This window comes from Lissotriton vulgaris, chromosome 9, assembly GCF_964263255.1.
Source record: "Lissotriton vulgaris chromosome 9, aLisVul1.2, whole genome shotgun sequence".
Classification (NCBI taxonomy): Eukaryota; Metazoa; Chordata; class Amphibia; order Caudata; family Salamandridae; genus Lissotriton; species Lissotriton vulgaris.
The window spans coordinates 210,110,819-210,122,908 of record NC_141697.1 but is presented as its reverse complement, the minus strand read 5'-3'; positions in this window follow the sequence as shown (position 1 = coordinate 210,122,908).

Below are 12,090 nucleotides of genomic sequence, written 5' to 3'. Positions count from 1 at the left end.
ATGAGGCCTGGGTCTCAGCCCTGACTACTGTCAGTGGCCACTGTGATTTGATGACTGTCTGTTGGGACACACCTGTAAGCCACTTAAGGTTAGAGGCTGCACAGGTGGTGTCCACAGAGAAAGAGAAGGGTGCCCCATGGATTAGCTGGGTGAACCCTGAGAGTATGGACAGAGGATTTGAAATAGGTTCAGATTGGCGTAGAACTGGAATGTGCCCCTGCTGTTGCGGGCCAGGTCCAGGTTCTATCGCCCAAAGCAGGGAAGCCCATCACAGTGGTGATTGGTCTACCCTGCGTTTTGGCTGGAAGGGGGTTGTGTTGGACCTGGGCCTCTTGGCAGGGTCATCCCTAAACTTTTTGCCTTCCTCCAATACTCTCTCTGACCTGTTTTTGTTGGTTTAATGACTCTGGGCACTTTACCACTGCTGACCAGTGCTAAAGTGCATATGCTCTCCCTGTATAAAATGTAACTGTGTTTGGTATACCTGATTGGTAATTGGATTTACTGTCAGTCCCCAGTAAAGTGCACCAGGAGCGCCAGGGCTTGTAAATACCAATACTGCTAGTGGGCCTGCAGCGCTGGTTGCGCCACCCACAGAAGCAGCCTTGTAAAATGTGTCTAGGGTCTGCCATTGCAGAACCTGCGTGCAGTCTGGTACTGTCATGCTGGCTGGGCAAGTGCACACACTTGCCAGCCCCTAAATCTTCCCTTAACTTCATATTAGTCACCCCTATGGTAGGCCCTAGGGCAGGGTGCATTGTAAGTGTAAGGTAGGACATGCTCTGATGAGTGTGGCATGTCCTAATAGTGAATTACAGCCAAATTCGTTTTTCACTGTGTAAGGCTACCTGCTCCCTTTAGGCCAAGATGGGCTGCTGGAATTATTACACCCTATAATCCCAGCAGGCTCAGGGAACATGGTAGAAATTAATGTTTAGTATGCCTGAACTCAGAATAATAAAATACTTCTTTTAGTAAAGTTTATTTTAATATCCTGTGTTTGCAAATGCTACTTTTAGAAAGTTAGCATTTGCTTGCCTAACCATTTCAGCCCGCCTCTGCAGTATGTGTATCTGACTGTCTGGGTTGTGTGAGTGACAGGGCTGGGGATGACAGGTGGTGAATGCAAGGATTACACCTTAGTGGGAGGTAGGAGTGGCCCTTGACTCTTAATCTGGCTGTGCTCTGCCACCACAATGCTGGCTCCGCCCCCCTGGGGAGCGACTGATGACTCAGCCTGCACCTGGCCCAGGAAGGGAGAAGCCCCATCATCAAGGTACTCCTGGCTGCCCCTGTCCACACAATGCTGGCTCCACCTCCTGTGGAGCGTCTGATGTGCCAGCCCCTCACACTGAAAGAAGACACCAGAGTACACCCAACAAAGTGCTCAGGGACTGAAAGTGGCTATGCAAAGGCCCCCCTGGCCTGTGAGAACAAAAGAAACTGTGTATAAAAGTAGGAGCCCTGCTCCTTGTAAATTAGAATCCTGTTTTACCACGAAGGACCTCTGCCCGCCTAGAAGGAGAAGAGACGCTGGGAGAACTGGCCTGCTGCTTGCCTTGCTGAGAAAGGAGAGGAAAAGACTTGATAAGAAAAGACTTTGCTGCTTTGTGCTTAAACATTCTCCAAGGGCTTGACTGAGCTTGCCCCCTGACCTGAGCCACAGGACCATCTGGCTCAACCTGCCCTCTGCTCGTCTGCCGGTAATTACCCGGGATATCTACTACTGCCAGAGCTGTGACCTTGGTGCCCCCCAGCCCCTCCCTGAGGCCGTGACCGACTGTGTCTCCTCGTCCCCGCCGAGGAAGAGCTCCGCTCCGTTGAGCCGCCCCCCCCGCTGAGGAGATCGCTGTGTTGACCGCCTGGGAAGGCTCGCTGCTGTGGTGCCCCCCAGCCCCTCCCTCAGGCCGTGACCGACTGTGTCCTCTCGTCCCCGCCGAGGAAGAGCTCCGCTCCGTTGAGCCGCTCTTCCCCCGCTGAGGGGATCGCTGTGTCAACCGCCTGGGAAGGCTCGCTGCGGTGCCTCACCCTCCCGCCAGAAATCCTTTGCCGGACTAAAACAGACCCAGGGGACAGACCTCCGCTGGACGGACGCCTCGGGTGCCAGCCTCGCTCTGCCTGAGCCGCTGGGCACCTCGCATCTGTCACCGGAGAAAAGCCGCCACTGAGACTGCCATCGGGCTCGTGGCCCGCAACGTTACTTGACCCCCTTTGTTTCTGCCCACTGCCCTGTTCACAAGTGCCCCCCGGCCTAAAGATCTGCTGTGGTGCGAGCCGCCCTTTCCAGCTGACTCGCACCGCTCTGTGTGCCTGCCTGCAGCTCCGCGCTGCGAGAGCGCTCCAGCCCCTCCCGCTGGAATCCTTTAGCTGTCGGGAAGCCGAGGCTGCAATCTAAGCCCCTGCCCGAGTGACTGGGGCTGCGCTGGGTTCTTGGGCCTTCCCTCCTCCTGGACAGCCCTGAGGTCGGTGTTTCCCCCCCCGTGTGGGTCCCGTAGACCAGGGGGGCCATCCGCTCCATGAGACACGGCCGGGCCGATCGCGCCTCACGCGGGAAGCGTGAGACTTGGCAGGAGGTCGGGATTTCACCCATCTGAGGCGCCGCGGAGTGCGGCAGAGTGCATAGCAGGACCCCATAGGTCCTAGAGGGGTGGAAAAGTGCACAATCTGGTCAGAAACGAACAAGGAATTAAGGGAACACTGTGGAATACAACTTGAGATAAGAACAGTGCATTTTGAACTACAACTAAAAGAGAGCTTGCCTATTTACAACCTGTGGGCATACAAAAACGTTATTTGGTCTTGTACTAAGTCTGAACTGCATAGAGATATATATTTTTACATAAAGAAGCGTATTTTCATATACTCACAGCCTGGTGTCCATTTGTGGGGGGATTGGTGTATTTTACTGTGTGTGTGATTACAAATGCTTAACTAGCTAACGCCTGAAGAATAGCCTTGGCTGCTCATGCCACGCACCTAGAGGGTGAGCAAGGGTCATTCTAAGGGGTCATCCTTCTCCCTGACTTAGAGGAGAGGGTCCCTGCTTGTCACAAGTGAATACTTGCGCCAACCAGAGACCCCCAATTCTAACATGCGGGCTACCAAGAGTTCACGTACAAGTAATTTCTTTCGTAAAACTAGAGAAAAAAAGAATACTGATGTACTCTCTGACTCTCTGACTATGTATTGAGTCCATAGTGCTGCCTGGTAGTAGAATTCCTGAAACTCCCACTGTTACAGGCCTACAAAGACGGCAGAAATATTCATGCCAAAATGTTATACTGTGCTTGAAAATTGCTAGTGTTGCTGTGAGACAACTTTCTGTTGAATTATTTTGTGTTATTTTTTAAAGGGTATTGGTTACATTATTTTTCTTTCTTTCTCCATATTGATTCTCCCAAAATGCTCACCAGAAGGGAGATGGCTGTCCGGGCCAGGGCCCGGAAGCTGGAGGCCATTCGGGTGGAATATTGCCGGCTGTGGGCTCGGGAACAGGAGGAGGGGCGTGAACAACCTCCTCCAGCACTGCCCCCGTGTCCACCAGCCAGCAGCCTCCAGCACTGCACCGTGCTCGGACAGCCCCCCGCCGCCGCTCAGCTGCAAGAACACCAGCAGCTGCCCCCCCCCAGGGCCTGGAAGGCACCATGCACCGCCTAAGCCTTAGAGTGGACTACCTGGAGCGCAAGGTGGACGACCTTGAAAAACAGCTCCGGGACCTCCGCAAGGAGCGGCGGGACCGCCTGTCCAGACACCGCTAGAAGTGACTGTGTCCCTTGGCCCTTTTTTAAAGACTGTTGGAGGGGTGGGAATCGGGAGTTGAGGATTATTTGGGACTAGTGGACTATTTGAAATGGATAATTGTTTGGGGTGGGGATGGGTGGGACTAGTTTATTTTTGGTAGGGGAAGTATATCATTATTCATTTTACATACTTCAAGATAGTGTACGCGTTGATGTTATTTTGTGGGGTGGTGGGCGGGGGTTAAGGCATGTTTGGTTTCCTCAATCTTACCAGCATGAATTATCTAAAACATCAAAAAATTTTCAAAAGTGCCACTAACAGAGTTAGTGAATTCAATTAGACTACTAGTACTTTACTAGTACTACTGTCAGTCTCTCCTCCGAGTCCTAGCCCATTATTCTACCTCCCAAAATGCTTATCTTACCTGTGGTTCGTGTTTGAGAATAGAGCTAGGCACAGCACTGGCTGCATGGCAAATGGCGATTACGCCATCCCGGACCGAAATTCCGTTGTTGTGGTGTTAGTAGGAGTGGAACCACACTAGCAGTAGCAGCATATGAAAAATAAAGTAAAACATGAGACATTGCGTGGCCTGAGAGGAGTATTAGAAGGAACAGTAGCCTAAGCAATGCTGAAGATGAGTATGGGGAAAAAAGAATTGCATGGATGATTATGGCTACAACAATAACAGTGACACAGCAGCGTAACAACAAGTCTTCTTGAAATGTAGGAGGATGATGTTGACGATGGATCCAATCAATGGTGGGCATGAAATTCAGAATTTATTTAAAAATACTCATTGTTGTTTTTTTAACCAGAATTACAATATCCTAGCTGCCTTAAAATTGATTTAAGGAGGTTGCTTGCACCTTATCCTTCCCAGCAAGTGTGTGGAATTATTGTTGTAATTTACTCACACCTCAATGAAAACCACACAGCCCGGGGGAAGAGGGTTAGGATTTGAAACTTGGATGGGAATGGGGTTTGTGGGGAAAGTTTTTTGGAGAGAGGAAAAAAAAACACAGCATGGACAAACAACAAATGAAGATAAACAAATCTTTGGATACAAAGCTATCCATAAATCTTTTAAGGGACATAAAGGAAGTGCATGCACTACGGCATGCATGAAGTTGTTTGCTAAATGGATAGGTCACTGAAAAGTAAGTAGTACTTTCTACAATGTACTAACTATGAAGAAGCAATGTGACAGTACAGGGCTGCAGTAATTACGCAATTTCACCTGCCTATCTGCCCTCAGAGAGAAGAACCACTTAGTACATTAAATTAGTTTAAAAAATAGCAAGACAAAAGTATACAATGGCTGGAGGGATGAATTGAAGCATAGAGCAAACAAATGCACAGAGTCACACTCATAGAAGTTCACAGCAGTAATATTACTTAAAAGATAAGTAGAAATGAAGATGGATACTGTTACTGTATGTTGTTGTAGTTGTCCTGTTGAATTTGGGAAGTTGCATGCATCCAGCCATTCCTCTTTTTCGCGGTACTCCTCCATTCCATCTGACGCGCCGTCGATCAATGTTGGGGACCAGATAACACCTTATCCACGGCCTGTCTGGCGGGTGCTGAATTGCGGGTAGCTAATTGTAAGCCTGAGTTCATCCTTTTTGCCATTGCACAGGGTAAAAGCCGGCCTGTAAATGTTGATGGAAAAACAGGAAGTGATATTAAAACGTCACGGAGAAAAAAATATAAGGTACACTGTGTATTGCAATAATAACACTTTCAGTTTCAGAGTCTACTACAATACATACAAGCTTCATTTCGAAAGTGCATACTCTGAGTCTCCTTTTCAAGGATAAATAAGTGTGGGCGAAATTTGCGGATCTTTCCCCTCAAGCTAGGTGTAAAGTGTAAACTGCGATTTTAGAAAAAAATTAGACCTTCCCAGCATTGCTCCCAGATCCCTCAACCCACCCCCAAACATCTAGAACCCCCCCAACAAGCCCACCAAAAACATGCGATACTACTAGGCCTAACTTTCAACAGTGCAAAAATGCTCTCTGCAACTAGGGCTAGGCCCAAATCCCCCCTTTCCACCATGGATTTTCTTCAAACCACTTGCATCCGATATTAGACCTTCCCAGCAGTGTCCCTAGACCCCTCAACCCACCCCCAAACGTCTAGAACCCCCCAAAGCAGCCCCCCAAAAACATGCAATACTACTACTAGGCATAACTTTCAACCGTGCCAAAACGCTCACTGCAACTAGGGCCCAAACCCCCCTTTTCCACCATGGATTTTCTCCAAACTACTTGCATCCGATATTATACCTTCCCAGCAGTGCCTCCAGACCCCTCAACCCACGGGCAAAAAAGTAGAACACCCCCAAACAGGCCAAAAGCTAAAATGGAAAATGTCACACATAAAACATTTGAGGCCTACCTCAAAATCACTCCAAACGCGCTCTGCAGCTAGGCCCTAATGCCCCTTTTCCACCATGGATTTTCTTCAAACCACTTGCAATCAAAATTAGACTCTCCCAGCAGTGCTCCCAGACCCCCCAACCCACCCCCAAATACCTAGAACCCCCCCAAACAGCCCCCCAAAACATGCAATTCTGCTAGGCCTCAGTTTAAATTGTGTCAAAACGCTGTCTGCAGCTAGGCCCAACCCCCCCCCCCTTTTCCACCATGGATTTTCTTCAAACCACTTGCAATCAAAATAAGACTTTCCCAGCAATGGTCCCAGACCCCCCAACCCACCCCCAAAATCCTAGAACCCCCCAAACAGCCCCCCAAAACATGCAATTCTGCTATGCCTCAGTTTAAATTGTGTCAAAACGCTGTCCGCAGCTAGGCCCAACCCCCCCTTTTCCACCATGGATTTTCTTCAAACCACTTGCAATCAAAATTAGACTTTCCCAGCAATGGTCCCTGACCCCCCAACCCCCCCAGACTCACCAAACAGCCCCCCAAAAACATGCAAGTGAGCTAAAAAGGAAACACTTTTTCACCATGGATTTTCTCCGAACCACTTGCATCTGATATTAGACCTTCCCAGCAATGCCCCTAGACCCCTCATCCGACCCGCAAAAAAGTAGAACACCCCCAAACAGGCCAAAAGCAAAAATGGAAAATGTCACACACCCCAAGCAGCTCCCCAAAAACATGCAATAGTGCTAGGCCTCAGTTTAAATTGTGCCAAAACGCTGTCTGCAACTAGGCCCAAACCCCCCTTTTCCACCATGGATTTTCTTGAAACAACTTGAGATCAAAATTAGACCTTCCCAGCAGTGCTCCAAGACCCCCCGACTCACCCCCACTAATCTAGAACACCCCGAAACATCCCCCAAAAAACATGCAATACTGGTATATCCAAAACATGGCAAATTGAGCTGTTCACAAAAAATTGCTGTTTTCGGCCTTCGACTACTTCGATCCTCTTGAAACTTACCTGGACACTTGTTCCAGCGATTCCCAAGAATCTCAGCAAGGCAGAACAAAATCGAACCACTGCGCTCTAAGAAGAAGAACAAGAAGAAGAAGAAGAAGAAGGTGTACGACTAGTTTCCACTTTTCACCCAAAAACACGCTCCCGCAAAACATCAAAAAAGGCCAGAATCCTGCCAATTCTGGACCAAAGAACGCCAAACCGCCCTAAAACCTTGCCAACATCATTATGAATGAGCCTGCATTGGGCCCTGAGCCCTAGACTAAGCAAAAACCCTATCAACTTAAACCCAAAAACCCTAGAAAATCGCACGGAACCCTAAACCGTAGATATGCTTTGTCTGTCGGTGTCAAAGAGCCTAGGTATGCTACATCAGGATGCTTCACTCAGTGGTGCCTGCCTTGACCATCTGCATGGCCCTGCTGCAAGCATGGTCCAAAAATCTGTTCCGCTCAAGAATTTGCGAATTTTCGGTAATTTTGCGAGATTCTCGAAAAACCCCAAAACAGCAAATTTCGCAAACATAACGGATGTTTGGCCCAAGCTTGAGGCAGGGCCATGCAGACAGTCAATTCAGGCACCACTGAGTGAAGCAACCTGATGTAGCATACCTAGGCTCTTTGTCAGACAGGCAAAGCATATCTAATTGTATGCAGCAAGCCACATAGCCCCAATTTTACACGAACTGCTGTCTGGAGTGGAGTGGACTCTGCCTGGCATAACAGCAACAGTACACTGCCTCGCCCTCGACCACTACATACCACAAATAGACAGACATGTAGTTCTGCTGTAGTAGTTGTTGTAGACTGGTTTACCTGATTGCCACTCAAAAATTGGCCATAGTTCTTCCGTAAACCGACGCTGATGATCCATCCCAATGAGTGACTGTAAAGAAAAAAGATATATTATTTAATCAATCATCATGGTATATTGGCAAGTGAGTCCACTCCAAGGACATTTTGCATATTGGAAAATGCAACATAGTGGCCAATGAAGTTGAAGTACAATTTGAATTAAACAAGGTAAAAATAAACAGAGTAGTAGACATGAGTTACAATTACTGTGTAAAAGATTAAATAATAACTAAGACAAGACATATGATTCATTTGATGCACAAAAAACAAACAGTAATTGGTTTCATCAAAGCCAGACAGCCATTGCTGTCCACTGCATGCCATCTTCTCATTATTCATTACCTGTTATACTGTCTGCATCTTCTTCGGAAAGTGAGGGCCCACAGGGCAGCCTCTCCTGTCAATTTCAGAAGTAACTCTGTCAGCAATCAGCAAGCATGCAGTCAGTCAGTAATTTCAGTCCCACTTGAGGGGACTTGTCTACGAAGACAAAGTGTCTTTATTCTTCGTAATCCATCCATCTGCCTTGAGAGAAATGGATAGGGGGAGACTGGAGGAGGAGGATAGAGGAGCATGATTGAGTTGTGAACTTGTGAACCTCAGGAATGCAGACTGTGGCACCTTCAAATCAATAAGGAAAATAAGATGAAGACAGTGCTGCTGATGGACTTGTTGTGATTAGGTGATTAGAGTTTTGTTGTGGTAAAAGTTGCAAAACAAAGAAAGACACACAGGAATAAAAGTGAATAAGGACGAAAAAAAAGGAAGTCATTTTCAGGCCTCGGTGTCAGGAAAGTAGAGCTCGTCCTCAAACTCTATGAATTGAGACGGGAGTAGGTCAGCTAACAGAGAAGAACTTTCTTCACCTAAGTCGGTGTCCTCTTCTTCCTGCGTGCATTCAAGTATTTTGTAATCTGGTGGTATGAAGTGCTGATTCACCTTGATCAGTGTTAACCTCTCCACATTTTTGGGCAAGAGGCGGGTCCTTTTTGAAGTTACAATGGCACCAGCAGCACTTAAAACACGTTCAGAACACATGCTTGCGAGTGGGCAAGACGAATAATTTAGAGCCAGGTTGGTGATCAGTGGCCATAGAGGCCTTTTCCTATACCAATACAGCAATGGGTTCTGATTAAAAAAGACCTCTGTTGGGTCATCCAGTTAGGCCTGCACCATCGCCTCAAGGTTCTCTATGGTTGCTCCACTTTGCATACCATCTGTGGCCTTTTCAGCACTGGAACGAGCAATCCCTTGATGAGCTAGCCAATCCGCTTCCGAAAATATTATGGCTGGGTCTGGTGCAGGTCAGGATGCTGATACGGTTGCTGGTGTCGTTAATGGCTGTGAGGGAAATTGACTCCCTTCGGCCACAGATTCAGAAGTGGAACTTGACGCCGGATGGCCTGCTGATTCAGTTGTACTTCGACCGGCTCCTTGAATTTTCTGTCGCTCTTTTTCGAACAGAGTGGCTGACACAGCTATCCAATGTTTGTACTTTGAAACATCTGCTTCATCAAAAGGAATGAATGCTTTGCTGGCCACTGCCTTTTTGTACCGTGGATCCAGAATAGTGGCACACATGTAATGTTGTTCTGTTGGTATGTTTTTAAGCCTGTCATTGGCAACTAGGCGGCTTAATACCCTCTCCGCCAACTGATATGCGTCTTGCTTTTCAGCCTCAGCTCAGAACGTTGAAGACACCGCCTTGAGTTGGTTCTCTAGCATGACCAACAATGGGATAGCTTTACCCAAAGAACAGTCCTCCCTGATGACTTCACGCGTGAAGACCTCAAAAGGACGAAGCATGTCTGTCAGGCTTGCAACTAGCTTCCATTCCTCCAACTCTAGCCTCATGTCTTTCATAGTAGAACTTAGTTTATAGACATAATCATTTATTACCCCCCACTGCTCAGACAGACGCTCAAGCAGACCTCCCTTGATCCGGAAGTCCTGAAAAACTTCCGGCCAATTTCGCTGCTTCCCGCCCCTGCGAAGATGCTTGAGGCTCATCTAAATAAGCATCTCGCCGCTTTTGTAGAAAGCTCGGGTTGTCTTGACTCTTCTCAGCATGGATTCAGGAGGGAACATAGCACCGAGTCGGCCCTCACTGTCGTGCTCGATAACATCCGCACGACAGTGGACAGAGGCCAGACTACCCTCCTGGTCCTGTTAGACCTAACTGCGGCCTTTGATACCCTCTCTCCCTCAGTTCTTTCATCTCGTCTGGGGGATGTGGGGGTGAAGGGCGCAGCTCTAGATCTCCTGACTTCCTTCCTGACTGGGAGGGAACAAAGAGTCAAGATGGGTGAGTTTCTATCTCCATCCCGGCCTGTGCTATGTGGGGTCCCACAAGGGTCGGCTCTTAGCCCGACCCTATTCAACATCTATGTGACCCCACTGGCCAGACTAATAAGAACTTTCGGGATGGAGGTAGTATCCTATGCCGACGACACCCAAATACTCGTCTCTCTCTCCCATTCAGATGTGCAGACCGTCTCCAAATTTAGATCTTGTATGGAGGCGGTTGGTCACTGGATGATTCAGAACTCCCTCAAACTGAATGGGGAGAAGACTGAGGTGATGGTGTTTGGTGGGAACGAAAATATCTGGTCCTCCAGTTGGTGGCCTGACTCGCTAGGTGTGTGCCCTTCCCCCACTACATCTGCAAAAAATCTTGGGGTGATGATAGATCCTGCCCTGGATATGGGTAGACAGGTGAGTAGGACCATCTCCACCTGTTGGGGCCTTATCCACACCCTGCGAAGGATCAGGAAATATCTTTCTGTGCAGTCCAGAAAGCAAATAGCGGTCGCGCTCATTGGCTCACGCCTGGACTACTGCAATGCGCTGTATGCGGGGCTAAATAAGACCCTCCTGCAGCGCTTGCAGGTTGTCCAGAATGCCGCGGCCAGATTTGTTCTGGATGTTCCTAGACGCTCCTCGGCCACTTTGGCCAGAAAATCGCTGCACTGGCTTCCTGTGGAGTACCGAGTACGGTTTAAGGTCCTGTGCATGACATACAGAGCCATCGCAAGGAACAGTGACTCTGGAGTGGGTTCAATCATCTCCCACTACATCCCCGGAAGGAATCTGCGTTCCTCCGGGAAATTGCTTCTCTCAGCCCCTCGCGTGCGAAAGGCTAAATGGGGTGGTAGGGCCTTCTCCACTTTAGCTCCTAAGTGGTGGAATGATCTTCCTTTGAATCTTAGGTCCCTGCCCTCCCTGCAGACCTTTCGCGGCGCTTTACAAACCCGCCTCTTCCTACAGGCCTATGTGTAAGGATGATTGATTCAGACTTTTTGATGTCATTGATAGGCGCCTTGATACCTTCGGGTTATTGTCTTGCGCAATATAAATTTTTATCAATCAATCAATCAATCAAGCATGTAAAATGTTGAGTTCCAATGTGCTGCCACCTCCTGGATGAGTACTTTGACTGGCAGTCTACGTTCATGTTGAATGCTCCTCAGCTCCTTCCGGGCCTTAAAAGAATGGCTGAAATGTGTGCAGTTTCTTGCTGACTGTGTTTTCTTTTTTTAAGAAATCTTGCACCACGATGTTAATACTGTGCTCCAAACACGGCACTCTGAAATAGTCACCTTGTTGCATGGCCTTGACTATATTACTGCCATTATCCGCGGAAACATAACCAACTATGCGATTTCTTGGATGCAGCCATTCATAGACCTTCCTATCAATTTCCTCCAAAAGGCTAGGTGCAGTATGAGTTTTCTCCATGGCAAACATGGCTACTGTTGCATGTTTCCAACTAGCTTGAAAAATTGTGGCACTGTCAACACCTGCAGATAACTTGTCTCTAACCCCTGCAAAAGAGGCCAGTGTGCAGTGATGCACATGTAATCAAGGGCTTGGCAACTGGTCCACATGTCTGTTGTCAGGTGGATAGTGTGAACAGCACTCTTCTGAAAAGAAGCCCCAATCACCTCCAGCACATCTGGATGTAGTGCTGGTACCACAACTCTGGCAAAATAGGACCGGCAGGGAACCTTCCATTTAGGGCAGACTGTTGCCACAAATTCTAGAAAACCCACCCTTTCCACGAAAGAAAAAGGGAGAAGGT